This window comes from Oreochromis aureus, linkage group 3, assembly GCF_013358895.1.
Source record: "Oreochromis aureus strain Israel breed Guangdong linkage group 3, ZZ_aureus, whole genome shotgun sequence".
NCBI classification, from domain to species: Eukaryota; Metazoa; Chordata; class Actinopteri; order Cichliformes; family Cichlidae; genus Oreochromis; species Oreochromis aureus.
In genome coordinates, this window is record NC_052944.1 from 42,944,952 (window position 1) to 42,964,717 (window position 19,766).

Here is a 19,766-nt window from a genome sequence, read left to right on the forward strand (position 1 = left end):
ACTAACAAGGCACCTTGCCTTTTATTGGATAGTAATAGTGAAAATGAAGAGGAAGGTGCAGAGGAAGAGAGAGGCGGGGAAGACAGCAAAGGGCCACAGGTTGAACTTGAACTCAGTTCGCCGTTTTCCACTGAGCTAAGCTGGCTCCCGTGTTTAGTTGACTTTTAAGTTTTCTAGCACTTCTAATTGCACTAAACTGAAAAGTAACTTAAAAAGGCTAAATCACCAAAACACACACTTCACAGAGGAGGAGCAAGCAGCCACCACACAAAGCTCACCCAGGTTGGAGAGATGACAGGACACACCCACACAAGGTCATTAAAAATTCCCCTCTCGCCCCTGCGGGTGGTCTATCGGTTAAGCTTGGGTCCTTACCAGAGGCCTGTGAGCTTGAGGGTCCTACACAGTATCTTAGCTGTTCCTAGGACTGCGCTCTTCTAGACAGATCTCAGATGTTGTTCCTGGGATCTGCTGGAACCACTCGCCTAGCTTGGGAGTCACTGCACAAAGCACTCTGATTACCACTGGGACCACTGTTACCTTCACCCTCCACATCTTCTCGAGCTCTTGGTATTTCTCCAGCTTTTCGTGTTCCTTCTTCCTGATGTTGCTGTCATTCAGAAGTCCCACTAGATCTTAGCACGGTCATTCTCAGCTACCCTCAACCTCAACTCTCCCAGTTTGACCTCAGGACATCCAGGCCACACTCAGCACAGATGTTTCTGTATATTATGCCGGCTACTTGGTTATGGCGTTCCATGTAGATGCCTGCTAGCACCTTGCACCCTGCTGTTATGTGCTGCATTTGTCATGAACAGGCTGGGTGCTGGCAGGAGAGGACCCAAATGTAGACTAACGGAGGCAAAGAGTAAACTCAAAAACTACCCCACAGCTTTATTTGATGGATGGGACCTACACTAGGAAATAATATAACCTAAGACACAGCAAGGGAAACACAACCATGAGGGTACAACGCAGCAAAGGAAACACAGGGCTTAAATATACTGAGGGATAACGAGGGAATGAGACACTGGAGGCGAGCACAGCTGGGAGAAATCAAACCTGACGGGACCAAGGGGAAGCAAAACTTGAAACACTGACATGAGACAAGGGACTGTCAAAGTAAAACAGGAAGTATAACACAAAGACATTGACTTGACATTGAACAAAGGGAACACGGAGCACAGAGACAGGAGTGACATAAGATATGACTGACTGGGGAACAACTGAACGACCAGGGTGGATAATTACAGCTGGCAATGAAAAGGTAATGAAGAATGTGAAAGAAATGCTTTCAGTCCGATTTAAAATGAAAGACTTGGGTAGACTTCAGCATTTTCTGGGTATTGATTTCACTCAGTCTGATGGATGTGTAACAATGTCACAAGAAACATGTGTCAACAAGATACTGATGAGGTTTAACATGCAGAACTGTAAACCCAGGGAAACTCCCTGTGATCAAAGGTTCTGATACAAAAAAGATGCTGTTAAGATGAGAGATGTGAGGATGTATAGAGAGGCTGTAGGCAGTCTTATATACCTCACATCAGGTACCCGTCCCATCTGTCAGTATATTTGTATTTGTAACTAATATTGCTCTTAACTGGTTCTGTGAAGCACTTTCGCATACCTGTGTTTTTTTTAAATGTGCTATATAAATAATGTTTTATTGTATTATATTGTATACAATAGCACAAACTGAGTATTTAAATCAGAATAAAAAGAAAATGCTGAAGTATCTATTTTTAAACTAATTTTAAAAGCAGCATTTATTTTTTTCTTTGCACATTTTTAAACGCCAACATCAAGTCATGTGACAAAATATTTCGAAATATATCTAAAAATTCACACTATAAACTTAACAAATAAGGATATAAAAACCATAGGACAGTTTCAGCTGAATAAAAACATTTAAGCTTCATGTGTAACGGTTAAAGCTTTCAAAGTGCGGCCCTGCAGGCTGATGGTGGCCCTCGAATGTAACCAGAGACATTTCATTGATCAACAGTTCAAGTAAACTGTGACTCAGAGCAGATAATAGCTACTGAGTTTTTTGTGAGGTTTTGTCTTCCTGTGACGCTTTTAATCACACACTGGCACCTTTAACAAAATCCTTTGTCAGCATGACCCATTTTTTAGTGAAACCGTCTTGTCTCACACAAAGAGAAAATTGTTTGACTCTTTCTGCTCTTTGGCCTGAACAGTTATTCTGACAAAGAGAAGCACCGGCGTTTGCAGTGGATTTGACACAGTCAAATAAAAGGGTAAGTGTGCTGTCGCAAAAGGCTGGCTTCACAACACCCACTGCCAAGTTCAAACATATACAAAGGTCTCAAAGTGCATTAAATACTATCCCTGGCTTTCGTTTTTGAAATAAATGTGTGATTCACGAACTTGGTGCAACGTTGGATTATTCAAAACGAGGTGTCAGCCAGTACCTGTGACAAGCTATCACACATTCTTTATTTATTTATAACTACCATGTTAGAATAAAGAACACAAACACAAGAGCACTACATTATTGAGCTTCATATCCCTGAACATTCTTACAATTTCATTCCCCAACTTGGATTAAAAACATGGTTTTGAACCACGATTATTCACACACGTATCCCTGATGAATGATCGCTCAGATATTTCACTGATGTTTAAATGTATCGCTTTTGAGCGCCAATAAGTCACATTTGGGGTGTTGTAACCTGCACACAGATGACACCAACGCTTTGGTCTGTTATGAGCCGCTTAGTATTACCACTATGCAGTAAATCCACAGTCCTGCCTTTGCTACAAAGTGTACTTGACTCTGTTGTATGCTGTGTAAATGTGACTTTTGAGACGGGTGAAAACTGTGAAGCAGAATGGATATTTTATTTTAACATTGCACTGCTAATGACCAATCAAATTGTATGGTCCTACTATAAATAGTAGGTACTATTTGATTTGTATATTTATTTATTTATATTTATTTTGGTTGATTGAGGCTGTTCGTGCTACTGATGTTTGTGGAGTAAGGTTAACCACGGAGGACGTATTTGATTTCCCGTTTCGGGTCTATTAATAAGTTGTGTTTTTACTCCGAATCGAAATCCTAAAGTGGAGGTGATTGGGTGCTCTGGTGATGGGATATTCCGTGGTTCGTGATTATTTATGCATTCGCCCACTGGTAATCCACGGCTGTGAATCAGTTAACACACGTGCAAATAAATTATCGGCTCTTCTGATGTCTGTTTTAAATAGCTGTCAATAAATTCGTTATTTTACTCCCAACTACGGCTGTGGCTCAAGTGTTAGAAACTATGCAAATGACCAAGAAGGCACTATACTGTCTGTGTGAAATTCCCAGGTTGTCCTTGTCGAGTTTCCCCTGTGACTGTAAAGCTTTAAGCTCCCGATCGCCACAACACCATCTTTGTGTTTGCAAAAATCTGATGGATTCCTGTCAGCTGTACATCCTGATAATATACAGTAAACCCGAGTCTAAAAAAAAAAAAAGAGTTCGCCACCTGGGACAGGGGCTAGCCGTTTGGTCGGTAGTGGGCTGACAAGACTGACACACTTTGTACAGTTACATTATAGTCATTGGTTACAACACATAGTACCCCTCCCCCGCGACCCACGCACACCTTCACACACACACAGCAGCACCAACCTTGTCAAGGCCCTTCGCGTGGTGGTAAAACAGGAAACTTGAAATATGAGCCTTATCGGTTTGTTGTTTGTTCTGCTGAATTGCGGCCAAACGTCTCCAAACAGAAACCGTGTAAAGCAACAAAGCAGCATTATTAAACATGAAACCGATGTCAGAAATATAGGTTACTCATGTGACTCCCCAAACAACTTACAAGTTTCCAAGACAAACTAACATTCATTCAGTCATGTGCATTTTACATTTGTGTATTATGTAAATTTCTTGCTAGTTTCGTTGCGTTTTTGTATGGTCTGGCATTGCACAGCAACAAGCATTTCACTGCATGCCGTGCTATGTATGATTGTGTGACAAATAACGAATACGAATAAAATTTTAACTTTTAGATGTGATCTAAAATGGATCAGGAGAACAAGTTGATTTGAATAATGTGTTCTTTAGTCTGTTATTCTGTTGCAGTGCATCATAAAGGTGCGCTGACTTAGGCAAGCTGTAAATGTAGCACATGAAACACTTAAAAAATAAAGAAATATTTGAAATATTGTCAAACTCTGTTGCAGATTGTTCAGTAAATCCATTTAAAACAGATGACGTTTATCACGCTGCACAGATCGTGTTTGATTGTGTGTGTTGGGCATTTTTCACACATTGTCACAAATATAAAAAATTTTAAGGAAACAACGACGAAAAGCTTTCATGACACGTTTCCTTTACTTTTAAAAGCTAACGGAGAGGAAGGAAGTGGTGCCCGTTGCGTCATTCATAACTCGCATCGTTTTGTTTTTTTTGGTGTCTTCCGTGTTTGGAGCCACGTGCAACTTGACGTGCAGTCTGAACCCTGGATAAGCAGGAATGTGGATTCTACCGCAGATATCCGGATAAAACTTTGGGGAGAAAGATCAAAGTTTTGTTTTGTTTTTGTAGTTGAGACCGCGTTGCTTCTGCGGAAAGAAAGACACGGCAGTAAGTACATTAGTGCAGAGGTTTGTTTCATCATACAGTGTTATGCGATCTCCTGCTTTTCGCCGCACTCCTCTTCGGATCAGAAATATGTCCGGTATGTTTGTTCGCAGTTTTTAGTTTTGGGCCGGGCTGCTGCATAAAAACAGAAACACATCGACAACATTCAGCTGAATTAAATCCATATTAGACTTTAAACGCACTAAAGAGTTTTTGAAGCAGATTCAGCTGGAGTACGAAAACATCTACACGACTAAATAAATAGTCGTGTAGATGCACTTATTTGCATTTGCAGTTACTAGGCCTAACATATTTTCTACTTAGATAAGATAAAACACGTGTCAGAATCATTTTTCAGACAACAGCTGATAATCTGAGCTGCAGTATGAGAACATCGAGAAAATACTATTATCTACTGCAGCTGTGATATGATGTGATGTGATTATCTCAGTTAATTAATAAACGTTGTAAATAATGATGTAGTTCAATGTTCTCGTTCTGCGGTTTCACACTTTAGGGCTCAATGAAGAATGCCAGGCTGCACAGCTCTCTTCCTCTCAGCATTAACAGTGACTCTCTTCTGTGCTGCAGTCGGTGAGTAGCTGCTAATGTTTCTGTTTCTAGTTGATATATATTAAAATAATAGTATTTAATACAGTAATTACACAGCATTTTAAAGGTTTGCTGGTACAGAAAATCTGAGATGTGGCATCAAAACTGTACATTTTGTATTTTATGTCAACAGAAATATCCTTATACTAATTAGAATAATTAGAAGAATTTATTATTTATTTTATTTTTTTTAAACAATATTTTTATTGCTTTTTGCAACAGCATACAAAGGTTTGTTTTCCCAGTAATATGCTGCAGTAATAGGAACCCTTTCCCCCGCCCTCACCTCCCACCCTGCTCTCTTCCAAACCTACAACAAAAAACAAACAAACAAACAAACAAAAAAAAACCACATAGAATATATATACATTTGTACAATATGTGGCATTTAAACATATTCAAGACATGGACAATAGAAATAGCTAGCACATACTAAACAATTTTCTCCTTATTTATTAAATTATTTTACTACTTTTTTTTTTTTACAGAGGATTTACTCTTGTACCATTCTTCATGTATAGAATAAATTATTACTGCTTGAATAGCAGAAGTAGAACAATTCTGGCTTCCAGCTCCTTATTTGTATTTTTTGACACTGGGCCTTTGTGTAAGCTATAACTACCATCCTGCTTTTCACTTCTCCATGACTCATCTTCTGGTGATAACATTGTAGCTTTACACATATATTTTTAAAAAATGTATTTCCAATTTTTCTTTTTTTGGAAGTGAATTTGTGTTATAATGGGCCTCCCGCTCACCTTGTAAATATAAACCCTTACAAAAGCCACTGCATATTTTTGAACGTTGACAACTGAAAACTCTTGTCTGAAACAAGAAGCTGTGACTTTTCTCTATTTAGGCTATTTTTTTTATGAATGGCTGCACCTCATGGCAGTGTGTGTGAGTGGGGCTCACATTCAACTCAGCGTGTCAGATTTTACCTTATCAGGGATGTCATGTCTTTCAAAAGCAGTCTACAGTCTACAAACCCCCCAAATTATTGTCTAAAATATACAGAATGCTTTCTAAAATAGATGAGTCAATATCCCTTCCTATTGCAAAATGGGAAGCAGATTTATCAATCAGCTTAGACCAAAACCTTTGGTCTCAGATATGCTTAAAAACCTTTCAATGGATCAGAAATCCCAGTTTGCAATTAATACAATACAAAATATTACATAGAGTGCACTATACTGGTCATAGGATGTTCAAGATGGGCTATACGTCTTCCAACAACTGCACACACTGTCTAGCAAATACACCGGACAATTACATCCACGCTCTTTGGTTCTGTCCACCAGTTCAGAAGTTTTGGCGTGAGATATGTGAAGACTTATCAAAGTGTCTGAAATGCAACATTCCAGCCTCCCCTTTAGTATGCTTGCTGAGCAACTTGGATGAGGTCACTGCAGAAATAAACAGAGCCCACATTGTTTTTACAGCCCTATGCATTGCCAAGAAAACAGTCCTCCTTAACTGGAAAAATAAAATAATCTTAATTCTAATCAATATAAAACCATCTAATAGATCACATTAGTCTTGATACAGCCTCTGCCACCACATTTGATCAATCCCTTTGGGCTCCTTTGATCGGCTTCATCACCTAGTGGGGTGGGGGTCATGGTTTGGTCCTGCCTTCGCTATTGTGGTTGATATGGGGTAGGGACGGCCTTAGGGCGTCTGGGGAGTCCCTAGGGATGTTTTCCTGGAGAGCCTAACCGGGGGGATGTGGCACACGACCTGGTTAGGGGCTCTGATGGCTCCTAGATGGTGTTATCCTTGTGGCTGCGTACAGCGGAGATGGGGAGGGTCTGTACTGGCGGACGTTGGTTACTGGCCTGGTGGCCTGGTTGCCCCGGTGGGTCCGGGACGGGCGTGGAGGCTTGGGGGTCTGGGGTGCTCCGCCCCGGTCTGGGGTGCTGGCAGGGCCTTGGGGCTTGGGTCCTGGCTGTTGTGTCGCCGGGCTGTGGGCGGGTGGGTGCAGGGGCTCAGCCCCAGTGCAGGGGACCCTGGTGCATCAGCCCAACTGGGGACTCTCTAACTGGTGGGGAGGCTGTTACATCTTTGCAGGTGGTCTCTCTCTACAGGAGCTCACTTTGCAGGTGGGGAGAGATATAGGAGAGGTAGAGAATGAACTCAACCTGGGTGTCTATTGTCTTGTGTAGTTTGGGAGATGATTGGATGATGGGGTGGGTGCAGTTTTCTCTGCAGTGGAGTCGGGTGGGCTGCCCCGGACTCTGCGGGGCTGGGCGGTGCTGCTGCTGTGGGCCCCGATCCGGATGGGCCTGGGCCCCTTGCCCTGGTGGGTTCCAGAGTTGGGGTGCTTACTGGGGTCAGCGGGGAGCTGGCCCCAGGAGGGGCCACTGCCCTCCCTTTCTTCCCTCCCCATCCTCAGCTGCCTCCCTCTTCCCGCCTACCACACCCACCCACACACACAGGGCTTGGGGTGCAGATGTGTCACCAGGGTGCAGGGAGGCACTCCCCCCCTGTCCCCTTCTGGCCACCTGTGCCTCAATTTTATTCTGCAACCTAGACATCCACATTACTCACACTCTCACATAACACATACATATAGGGCCTTGGGGTGGGCACGTTTACAGCATCCAGAGGATGGTCGGTGTATTCAACCCACCTCTGGCGCTGGTGCCCTACCCTCAATTTTAATGCATATAGACACTGAGGGTTTTCGGGAGGAGCCGTGCTGCTCTCTGGCAGGAAGCACCATGCCCTCCTGTGTTTTAAATGCACTTTAAAACAGCACACAGCAACACTACATATGAGCGGGCGGAGGGAGGTTTGGGGTCTTCACTCACCCCGGTTCTGTTAGCCGTCAGGGCTGGGAGGAGGTGCTGGCCGTCAGATTGGGGTCTGGGATGCGGGGCCTCCCTGCTACTGCAGATAGGGGGGCGGTCCGCTTGCCTCCACCCCAGAGAGAAGGGTTACACCTCCTGGGTCTAGGTGCGGCTTGCCCCTCTGGGGGCGGGGGTACCTGGACCTGGGATACAGAGTATGTTTGGGGAGTGTGATTGTCTGTGCAGTGTCTATTTGTGTCTGTTTACATGTTGGGTAAGTGCCGAGTATTTGGTTGTGTATATGGGGGTGGGAATGCACGTTTGAGTCTGTGTGCGTCTGTTTGTCTGTGTCTATATGTCAGGTTGGGCCTTAGACTCTACCTCTCTGGGAACATATCAGGCCCTCCAAAGCACGGAGGCCTATCTCCCTCACCACACTCCCTGCCGGTGGCTGATGCCCTCAGACGTTGGTGTGCTGGTGGTTCTTGTCAACTGGGGCTGGGCACTCATGTATGTACCGGCTCACTCCTGGTGGCCGATTGGCGGGCCTGGCACCTGTGGCTCGGCTGGGCCCTTCCGGGGTGGGGTGCCCTCAGGCCTCTGGCCTCTGGTGCCTGAAGCTCGGTCCTCTCTGGCGCAACCGGCTGCCGGCAGAGCCAGCGGGCACGCCACTGCAACCCCTCCGGCCTCTGCTCTGTGGCTGCTGGGTGACATCTCGTTTGGGGGTCTACTCAGCTCTTCCCAGGAGGGTGGCACGGTTCCCCCCTTGGTGGTCCTCCTTGGGTCCTCATACTCTGGGGCCTCTGGATGTCTGGGGCCTGGATCTCCTCCATAGCTGCTTTGTGCCCTGGGGACGGGCTATGGCTCCCCACACTCCCTAGCAGATCGTTACATGGAGAAACCTTTGGAATACAAGCATACTTATCCACACAGGTGTATACACGGGTGTTCACAGACACAAACTACACCTTTCTTGGCTGCTACCTCAAAGCACATTGTGCGCTATCTTGCGTGCTGCACAACAACATTTAATATTTAGTATCTACTGTTATCTACTGCTAGCTAGTTTATTGTGATGGTGCTGTATTTATTATGTAGCTGTTTTTGTTTGTTTGTTTGTTTGTTTGTTTGTTTGTTTGTTTGTTTGTTTGTTGTCTCTTCTGTTTTTTCTCTCCATACAGGTGATCCAGGTGTTTTGTTTTTCTTTCTTTCTTCTCCCCTTTCTCGCCATCTCTTCTCCCCTCAATTTTTCTTTCTCTCCCTCTCTTTCTTTCATTCTTTCTCCCTGTCCTATCTCCCAGTCATGTCTGTCCCGACTGTAACAACTGAAAATAAAATAAATACATAATTATAATAAAGGTCAATCAAATGGATCAATATGGCAAGGCCATGATGATCCAGTTGGTAAAGTAAATCCGCTTGGCATCTCTCTTGGCCTTAAGACAACAATTCTGATGGCTAAAGATCCAAACGGGACAGGGGGAGGAAAAAAAAAAAAAAAAGCAGTTTACAGTGGCTTTCAGTCTCTAGATGTGCAAAGCTGGTAGAGACATACCCTAAAAGACTGGCAGCTGTAATTGCAGCAAAAGGTGGTTCTACAAAGTATTGACTCAGGGGGCTGAATAATTATGCACACCCCACTTTTCAGTTATTTATTTGTAAAAAATGTTTGGAATCATGTATGATTTCCGTTCCACTTCTCACGTGTACACCACTTTGTATTGGTCTTTCACGTGGAATTCCAATGAAATTGATTCATGTTTGTGGCTGTAATGTGACAAAATGTGGAAAACTTCAAGGGGGCCAAATACTTTTGCAAGCCACTGTATATCCTGAGCTTGTTAGTGGGCTTAATTTGTCCATTATTTATTTCTATACTCATTTATTGAGTTCTTTCAGGCTTTTTTATAATTCCTCACTTACTCTGTGTCTGTTTCCTCTTGCAGGTCAGACTAAATTCACTATGAGTGCAGAACAGGAGGTCTACCAAGCAGAAGAAAACAGTAACATCACAATGACCTGGCTGCTCCATTTCGATACCAACAGGCCTCCTGACTTCCTACAAATAAACCTCATAAATGTGAAAAAGAAGACACGGGTTTTCTTCTATAACAGTGAGACTGGCACTGAGGTGTATCCAGATGAGAACTACAGAGGACGAGTGCAGTGTGATTCACAGCTCGCCAGGAAAGGACGGCTTGAATGTGTCCTAACTGATCTCAGGCTCAACGACACGGGGACATATCACTGCATCGTTGTCCATAACGAAGAAGTTAGTTCCAAAACATGTGACCTCAATGTTACAGGTAAGATGACATCACTGTTGGTATCCTGCACAATAACTAAATAGTAAACAAATATTTAGCCTTGGATAATTAAGGGATACCAAATCAGTGTGTTTCTTTTCAGTAAGGGAGATTTTTACATCTCTTGGCTGTAACACAGAGTAATGTGATACTGGGATTATATTGTTCAGTAATGTATTAATGTAGCAAGTTTAGTAGTCACATTACAGTTACAATTATGTCATTACAAGTAAGGTGCAGACTTTATCAAGGACAGAAACAATTGGAGATTACTGCACTAGCCAAGCTGCTGCTGGCTCCACTTTCACTGCTCTGAGATCAGTTTCAATCTGCATTTACGGTGGAAAGAGGTCGCATTCACAAGTACACAAGCACTTTCGTTTATCTTTATAACAGATGAGTATGTGTGATGTGAGAAACTTTTAATAACTTGTTTAGCACATTAGTAATTGTTGCGGCTCCTCCAACCAAAGGCCGCGGCAGGCTAAACATGAGGACACAGATGATGCACAACAATAAACACATGAGATGCACTTCTGTACTATTTGCTCCTTTAATTCCACGTTGTACTGTCCACTATAAAAAATCAGTACATGGGATCAAAACATGATACAAATGCACAGACTGCACAAACAAACATGAATGCAACTCATAAACATTACATCAATTATTATGCCAAACTACAGCATCTGGCTATGGCATCAATTAGTGCACTAAACTAAACTCATGGTCATTAACATCAGGTGAGGTGAACAGGTGAGTGCAACCACATTTATCACCTAACACACCCATGAGTCACGCCCCACACCTGTGCACCAATACAGTGTGTGCATTTAAACCAACCCTCTTAATCCAAAAAGGGAACAACTCATATGGCTCCTACAGTAATGAAAGCTTTGATGATGGAGAGGGTAACTCCTGCCTTGTGTGGTTAAATGGCTTTAGAGTAAAAGTGTAGTTTCACTTGCCCTGCCCACTTAAGATCAGCAGCCGTAAGATCAGTAACTTCCTCATCCATGTGTTTATGGACCTTGTTCTGTTTACTGGTGTGCAGTCATATTGGAACAGGAAGGGGCCATCCCCAAACTATTCCCACAAAGTTGAGACCATGAAATTGTCCAAAATGTCTTGGTACACTGAAGCATTAAGACTTCTTTTTACTGGAACTAAGGGTCTTAGCCAAATCTAAAAAAAAAAAAAAAAAAAAAACACACACCATAATCTCCCCTCCACCTAACTTGACTCTTGGGTCAATGCAGTCAGACAAATGCAGTTCTCCGGACAACCCAGACTCGTCCATCAGGTTGCTGAATCTATGCCATTAACAAGGCAGCTCTGAAGCTAAATGAGGGTCCAGCTGCTATCAAGATGTAATGAGTGAAGTGGCCAGTTGGAGGTTTGGGGAAATTGTTTTCACACCACGAGGAAATAGTGTAAAGCTAAAATTCACTTGGAGTTGTGTAAGTTCAGTGCTTGGTCTGCACCTGTTTGTCCAAACCAAAATCTTTTAAGCTACTAAACACTTCACCTTCATTAATTACACTTTCTTATCCTCAGAAGTTTGCATTTAATGATCCTGTCACTCATACTTTTCCAATATCTTTGCAGCTGCTGTTGAAAAACTGAAGACAGAAACACTGAAACCAGAGAGCTGTGAGAGGATCGGTCTCTATTCAGCTCTGGGTTTATTTGCAGCTGTGATTTTTGCACTTTCCCTGCATTACTTGATTTTAACGTATTGTAAAGTAAATAATCAATATAATTTGTATTTATGTGAAGTAGCAGCCTCATTACAGATCACTCCTGAGGTCACCTCTGACTGTAATGAGGCTGCTGACTGTTTTTAAAATATTGTTGCAATTCCTCAGAGCTGTACCACAGAGCAGTGCACACTTACATCATCCTCCACTCTCCCATATTTAACACAAACTTATGCACTTTTATTCCCAAGTTTGTTTGGTTTTTTTTTTCAATTATTTTTCTATTATTTTTACACCCTGACCTGCTGCATCCCATTTTGTTACGTTTAGACTGAAACATGTGTAAAAGAGAAATTTAATCATCACTTCACCAAAAACACTATTTATCCCAAATCTGAAACATGTTCGTTCATCCTGGATTGTTATTCATTGGTACAATGTGTGGCTAGCACAAATGCTAACCATAAACTGAAAGTAATAGGGAAAGCAGCTGCTTTGTTATAGTTCTTACAGTTTTAATGCTACTTCAACTTTAAAGTTTACGTTTTTGTACTGAAGGAGTTAAAAATGTGCTGTTAATTAACTCTGGTGCTAATGGAGCTCCTTCAGTTTACATAGAAGTGTTTTTGTATCAGCTTCTGTTTGCAAACCATCTTCTTCTATGGAGCAGTTTAGACTTTATAAAGGTTTGTGTGCAGCTACGTTTTAAACCTCAACATGATCAAAATAGTTTGCTGTTTGTCATTAATGCAAACTAGTGTTATGAAGTTTATCGATCAGTGTTTATCCAACATTGACCTTAAAAAGAATGCACTTTGCTCACAGCTGATGACAAAGACTTGATTGGAATCAGTAATTTGATTTTTTTTCTTTTTTCCCTCCTTCTACCTCATATTATTCAGTTTACATTAGTTTAAAACAGCCATCCATTACAGATTACCTCTCAGTTCAGCTCTTTCTGTAATGAGGCTGATGTTAATATTAACTGGGATTTCCTGGCCAGCAGTCAAACCTCTACCAGACTCTGTGAAATGAAGGTTTTTTTTAAGTTGTTGGTGTGACCAGAGAGGTCCAATGAAGTGAGATTAATTACTTAGTGGAATATGTTTTACCTCATGTTTTATCAAAGGGGGCTAAGCTAAACACAAAATCATTTTCCTTGCAGGAAGTACAGCTTCCTCTTTTTGTGGGTTATATGTCACCTTATATGTTGCTGTTAATAACTTAAAATAAAAATTTTCATCTCTGACCGGGGTTTTAGATTTCTTTAAACAAGCTAACATAAAGAAAGTCAGGCTATGTTGAACCTGGTCCATATTATATCTCTCAGGTCTTAATTCCAGTGTTAGATCTGTGTGTTGTTTCACTGTGAGGCCTTTATTCTTTTTTTTTTTTTTTTTTTTTTTTTTAAGCCTTTATTTTCAAAATTCATGGCAATTCATAACAAAGCAACACATAAGAACTTTGCATCAAAATATATGGCAATACACATGATATTTTACAACAAATACATGAAACTAAAATTTCAGTTAACCTTCCCAAAATCATACTCAAACATTTTAACATTATTCATATCTTTAAAAGATCCCAAGGTAAAGGACTATTATTTTTCTGTTCTAGAGTTTTCCTCCTCCTCAAGTCTGCAAAAATATTCTTACAAACAGCCACACTATCTATCATCTTTTGTTCAATGACCACCTTGGCTCTTGTTTTCCAAATGTGGGTATTGATAATGCACATGATTAGCCAAAAAAGGCGTCTTTTATTGTCATACATTTTTTCCTTAAACAGACCATACTTTATAGCTTTTATGTTATTATCAATATCAAACCCCGCTTTAGCCATTTGCTGTCTGATCTCTACCGTTCTGTAGCAGGATAACAGTAAATGTTCCAGGGTTTCATCTTCGGTACATTGTGACATTGGGCATTCTTTAGTGGTGACATAGCAGCTCCACTGAACCACGGCTCTAACCGGGAGACGTCCGACAGAAATCAACCAAACCGTGTCTCTCATGTTTTCAGAAATTAGTTTATCATAAACATTTTTAACTATTATCGGGTATTCTCCTACGCCCACGTCCTTATATTTTATCTGTCCTTCATTAATTTTTTTATTAATTATATTATATACTTGTTTAGTGCATGTTTGTGTCCAATTAATGTCAAGATCTTTCCACTGCTCTGTAATGTCACCAAAAAGAAGCTTATAATAAGGTATATTTGATCTAGCCCTACCTTTTAATTTTTCCCATTGTGCTACATGACCGCTAATCCACGGAGCTTCCCTATTAAGAGGGCTAAAAACATTTTTAATAAACGGAATTCTCAAAGTGATGCGGAGATCTGGCGCACCCAATCCACCACACTCTTTACCTTATACATCAAGGTTCGTTTCGTTACCTCTCGATTTGTTCCCCATATTAATTTAACACACAATTTGTTTAAAAGCATAATTGTTTTATGAGGGGGAGGAAAAACCGTAGCGAGAAAAAAAAGTTTCGATACTATATGGGTTTTAACTATATTAACTCGCGCTTTATAATTGGTGTTTTTATTTTCCCATTTCGCTACTTCTTCTTTAATTTCACATTCCTTTTTAGACCAATTTACCAAACAGGGGTCTCCTTTGTTGATCCAAATTCCCAAGACTTTCATTTCATCATTTACTTGTATGTTTATTTTCGGTTTTTGTAACGAGGAACCAAACCACACTCCTTCGGTTTTTTCCTGATTTAATTTTGCCCCTGATGCCAATTCATATTGTTTGAGGTGAAAAAATAACCTACCTAACTCGTCCTGATTCCTAATGATAACTGTAACGTCATCGGCATAAGCCATGGCTGTCACTCTATAGCCGTCACTTAAACAGTATCCTTTAATATTAGAATCGTTATTGATTAGTTTCAATAAAGGATTGATGGCTAAAACATACAAAGCAGCGCTTAGCGGGCATCCGTTTCACTCCACACGAAGCATGGAATTGTTCGGTCAAACTTCCATTTACCTTGACTTGTATGATGGATTTCTTGTACAGCAATTTCACCATTGTGATAAAACTGTCCGGCATCCCATAGGCCTTCATTCGAATAGAATAAAATAGAATAGAATGCCTTTATTGTCACTATACAGTTGTACAATGAGATACAGAGCATCTCCTACTCAGTGCAAACATGCTGGGGGGGGGTACAGTTCTGCAGCGCTATATACATATGGGCAGTATTAACATAGGGAAAAAGATATATAAAATGTACAAATATACAAGCCGGTTTTAAAAAAAGTAATATGTAATAAATAGTGTTGTGTATATACAGTTGGGTTATTGCACATAGAATTGGTATTGCACAGTGGTGGTCCAAAGAGGAAGTGGGAAGTGGGGGGCTGTGTTATCGGTGCATGTGTGAGTTCAGGGTGGTTATGGCTTTGGGGAAGAAACTGTTTTTGAGTCTGTGGGTTTTTGTGCTGATGCACCTGTAGCGCTTCCCTGAGGGAAGCAGGCTGAACATGTTGAAACCAGGGTGGGAGCTGTCCTTGATAATGTTTGCTGCTCTGCTGAGGCAGCGGGAGGAATAAATGTCCAACAGGGAGGGGAGAGGGCAGCCGATGATCTTTTGTGCTGTCTTGACCACACTCTGAAGCCTCACTCTATCCGCCTTGGTGCAGCTGCCGTACCATACCGTGATGCAGTAGGTTAGCAGGCTCTCAATGGACGAGCGGTAGAAGGTCAGCAGCAGGTTGGAGTTCAGCTTGTAGTTCCTGAGGACTCTCAGGAAGTGCAGCCGCTGTTGGGCCTTCTTGACGACCGCTGAGATGTTTTCTGTCCAGGAGATGTCAGCAGAGATGAGGACACCAAGGAACCGGAAGGTGTGGACCCTCTCCACACGCTCCCCGTTGATGTAAAGGGGGGCCAAGTCAGTGCTGTGTCTCCTGAAGTCAACAATGAGCTCTTTGGTTTTCTTAGTGTTCAGTGCCAGGTTGTTTTCTGAACACCAGGCTGCCAGCTTCAGGACTTCCTCTCTGTAGTCTGCCTCGTCTCCCTTTGAGATGAGTCCGACTACCGTGGTGTCATCAGCAAACTTGATGATGAGAGTGTTGTTGTGGGTCGAACTGCAGTCGTGGGTGTAGAGAGAATACAGGAGGGGGCTCAGCACACAGCCCTGTGGGGAGCCGGTGCTCAGTGTGCGAGTGGAGGACAGATGAGGGCCAAGTCTTACAGTCTGGGGCCGGTTTGTGAGAAAGTCTTTTATCCAGGCACATGTGAGAGGAGGGAGGCCAAGAGTGACCATTTTGGTGATGAGGATGTCCGGGATGATTGTATTAAAGGCTGAGCTGTAGTCCACGAAGAGCATTCGGACGTAGCTCTGCCGCTGCTCTAGGTGACTCAGCACAGCGTGGAGGGCTGTGGCGATGGCATCTGCCCATTACTGCCCATATATACGAATGTGAAAGATAATCAAATGCCTTCTTTTGATCTAAACCAAGAATAAAAAGGTCAGAGTCTCTTCTGGAGTATATTACCTCTCTCAGGGTGCACAGATTATCCCACATCTGGCGACCCTTTATGACACATGTCTGTTCCTTCACAATAATTTTATCTAATACATCTTCCAATCTAATCACCTAATCAACATTCATTATTGTTAATTGTCTATAATTATTTATGTCACTTTTATCACCTTTTTTATATAATAAACACATCAGACCATAATAGAAAGAGTCACATGATACTCCTTTTTCAAGTCCTAAATTCAAAGCTTGAGGTTAAAAGTTCATTTACCTCCTCTATACCCAACTTGTAAAACTCAGCTGAGAAACCATCTAGACCTGGAGTTTTATTATTATTCAGTTGCTCTATAGCAGCCACGACCTCTTCTTTTCTTATCACCCCTAGGAGTGGACCAAAAGCTGAAGGCTCAAGAGGTTCAATAACATTTAACAATGATCGTAGAGCATTGCTGTCTGAAGGTAATGCCGAAAACATGGAAGAGCATAGCTCTCTGATAGCGTGTCTTTTTTCACAATTAGTTTTCCACTACCGTCCCTAATAGAGGGGATAAAGTTGCTACCACGTCTCCTCTGACCAGAGACAATCGCAAAATCAGCGTTTCCATTTCCATCACACCCTGTTGTTATCCGCATATTAAATAATAATTCATTATTTATCAATTCTATTCCTTTTTTCAACTCCTCCATCTGATGTTCCTCTTCTTCATTTCTTTTTTTTTTTACATTTTAAACTTATATATGTTTTTACATCTTCATTATATTTCATATTCTTAGCATGATTTAGCTCCAAACATTTGAATTTGAAGAAATCTTTCAGCCGGCTTTTAAGCAAATCCCACAGTTCTATCTCAGAACTTACCAGAATTCTTAATTGCAACATTTTTTTAATTTCACATTTTAGTTCTTGTGTTAATGCTAAGTTCCTCAAACACGCCGTATTTCATTTCCAATAACTTTTAGGATAGTCGAGACTACACTGCATTGTAGCTTTAACAATCATATGATCAGATAGATCAGTCATATAGGTATCATAATACAGGGCACGTATTGAAGAAGAAATATAGATCCTATCTATTCTAGTTTTGACATTTGTGTCAAACCTAGTAAAATGAATCTTAGTGGGATGTATTATTCTATAAAAATCTCTGAGGGAAGCATCTGTGCAGACTTGCTCTAAGAATTTACCTTCACGATTGATCTTAAAAGGCGTTGTAGCAACTCTATCACTCTCTTCTGTTACAATATTAAAATCGCCACATATTATTACATTAAAACCCACTTCCAAGAGCTGCTTCATTTTTTTTTAACAGCCTCATTTTCTTTGTCCTTTCAGGTGCAGTATAAACATTAATGATCCGCATCTTCTGTCCATGATAAAAACAGTCAACTAAAAGAAGTCTTCCAGGAATAATGTCTCTTCGTTTGATTATGTTCACATTTGAGTCTTTAAAGAAGATACCAACTCCATCTGCTTTATCCTCCCCGATTGAAACTATAGAGTGCCCCGGACACCACATTAGAGTTAGGGCAGATATATCATTGTCACTTTTCAGTCTCATCTCTTGTAGACAGAGGATATCATAATTTAGCTTTAATAAATAATCAACCTTCTTTTTTCTGTATCTTTCTGACCGTAAGCCTCTAATATTCCAGGTTAGTACTCTGAGGAGACTTATATTCGAGATTAGTGTAAAGCAAATTACTTACGAAGGGCTGGGTTGGACGTCTTTCCATTTCTCCCTACTATAGGAGACTACAGAGACACTCCTCTTTCTGCATACACTAGGGGAATCATTAATCAGCTCACCCATTGCAGGGTGATCCTTATTGGAAAAAACTGCCCACCGTAGCTCTGCTTCCGTCAGATCGTCATCATGGCTTACTGTAATATTTCCCATTGGTATTTCCCCAGGAGATCCTTCACTCTCACTCGCGCTTTCATACCTTTCAGATGTGATGTCCTCATCGCTTTCATCATCCTTTTCTTCCTTGTTGGCGTGATTCTCACTGACAATCTCTGATGATATTGAGTTAGATCCATTTGTATCCCGTGTGTCTACTTGCTCCTCCTCACAACCTTCCCCGCTTTCTTGCTGTTCTAAGTGTAGATCCAGATGCTCCTCCTCCTCCAGTACAGCCGGTTCAGTAGATCCTTCTGTTGTGATGGTTGCATTATGTACAATCGGAGGAGACACTTGAGACTCAGTTTCTGGAAGGTTTCCTGATTGTTCTGGAAGCATTTGTTCTTCTGCTGGGGCTTGAGTCACAATCAAACGGACCTCATTAGAGTGTTCTAGAGTTCCTGCTGTCTGCTGTAGACCAGATGTCTCAAAAGCAGAAAGAGATTGATGTTGATTCTTAGCTATGTTTGCATATGATCTCGGACATTTGAAAAAAGTATGCCCTTTATGACCACAAAGAGAGCATTCACTTTCATTTTTACATATTTTAGCTGTATGTCCCAGATTTCCGCATTTCCAGCACTTGATCGTGGGACCTTCTTTTACCTGGTGATCGGAAGCTTGCCAAATAAAGCATCTAGCCGCTTGACCGGGATAGATAACTCAACCATTGTACGGGCCCAGGGAGATGGAATTGGGGATATGGATGAGATGTCCATCTTCATCTCTCCAAAGACAAACTTTAAACTTCTGAACCCCATACCACAGGCCGAATTTATCCACCGGTTTAATAGGTGGATGTAACACCTCACAATATCTTTTCAAATATAATTCGATGTCATGATCAGGAATTCTTCCTGTCCAAAATTTGACCACTAGTGTGGTCATTTCAATTTGAAGAGATGATTCTACCGTCCACTCTTTCCATTTTGGTTGGCTAGAGTTTGAAAGAACAATCTCCATGAAACGTTGAAGAGGAGCTTCCTGGAAAAAACACAGTTCGAAGTCCCTTCTGTTTGGGAGGGAGATGAAGGAATAAATGTCACGAGGATTTACCCAAGAGGACTGAAAAAGCAATTCCACCGCAACAAAATCCCTGGTGGGAAGTTCTCCTTCTCCAACATATTTCAATCTGACCCATAAGTTGCCAAACTTGGAGGCATAGGGTGCAGGTGTATAAGGCGGCATGATAGACTCTGACACTGGGCACAATAGGAGCAGAAGGGAAGGGATAAACTCAGGCGTTGCCACCCTTGCTTTTTTTTTTTTTTAAATACTTTATTTAAATATCAAAATTTACAATTACAAATTCACACAATATAAACATCATGCACAGATTATTCA

The 19,766-nt window shown here is 41.5% G+C and overlaps 1 protein-coding gene and 1 long non-coding RNA gene across 2 annotated transcripts in view; one reads left to right on the forward strand and one right to left on the reverse strand.

Moving 5' to 3' along the window:
- The window catches only part of LOC116333427, a 493,334-nt gene that overhangs the window by 205,290 nt on the left and 268,278 nt on the right, over window positions 1–19,766 (reverse strand). The gene's annotated exons all lie outside the window — the stretch shown is intronic.
- LOC120438202 lies at window positions 4,443–15,206 on the forward strand. Its single transcript, XR_005611712.1, has 4 exons — window positions 4,443–4,609; window positions 5,124–5,200; window positions 9,957–10,316; window positions 11,925–15,206. It is a non-coding gene; the product is annotated as an uncharacterized LOC120438202 (long non-coding RNA).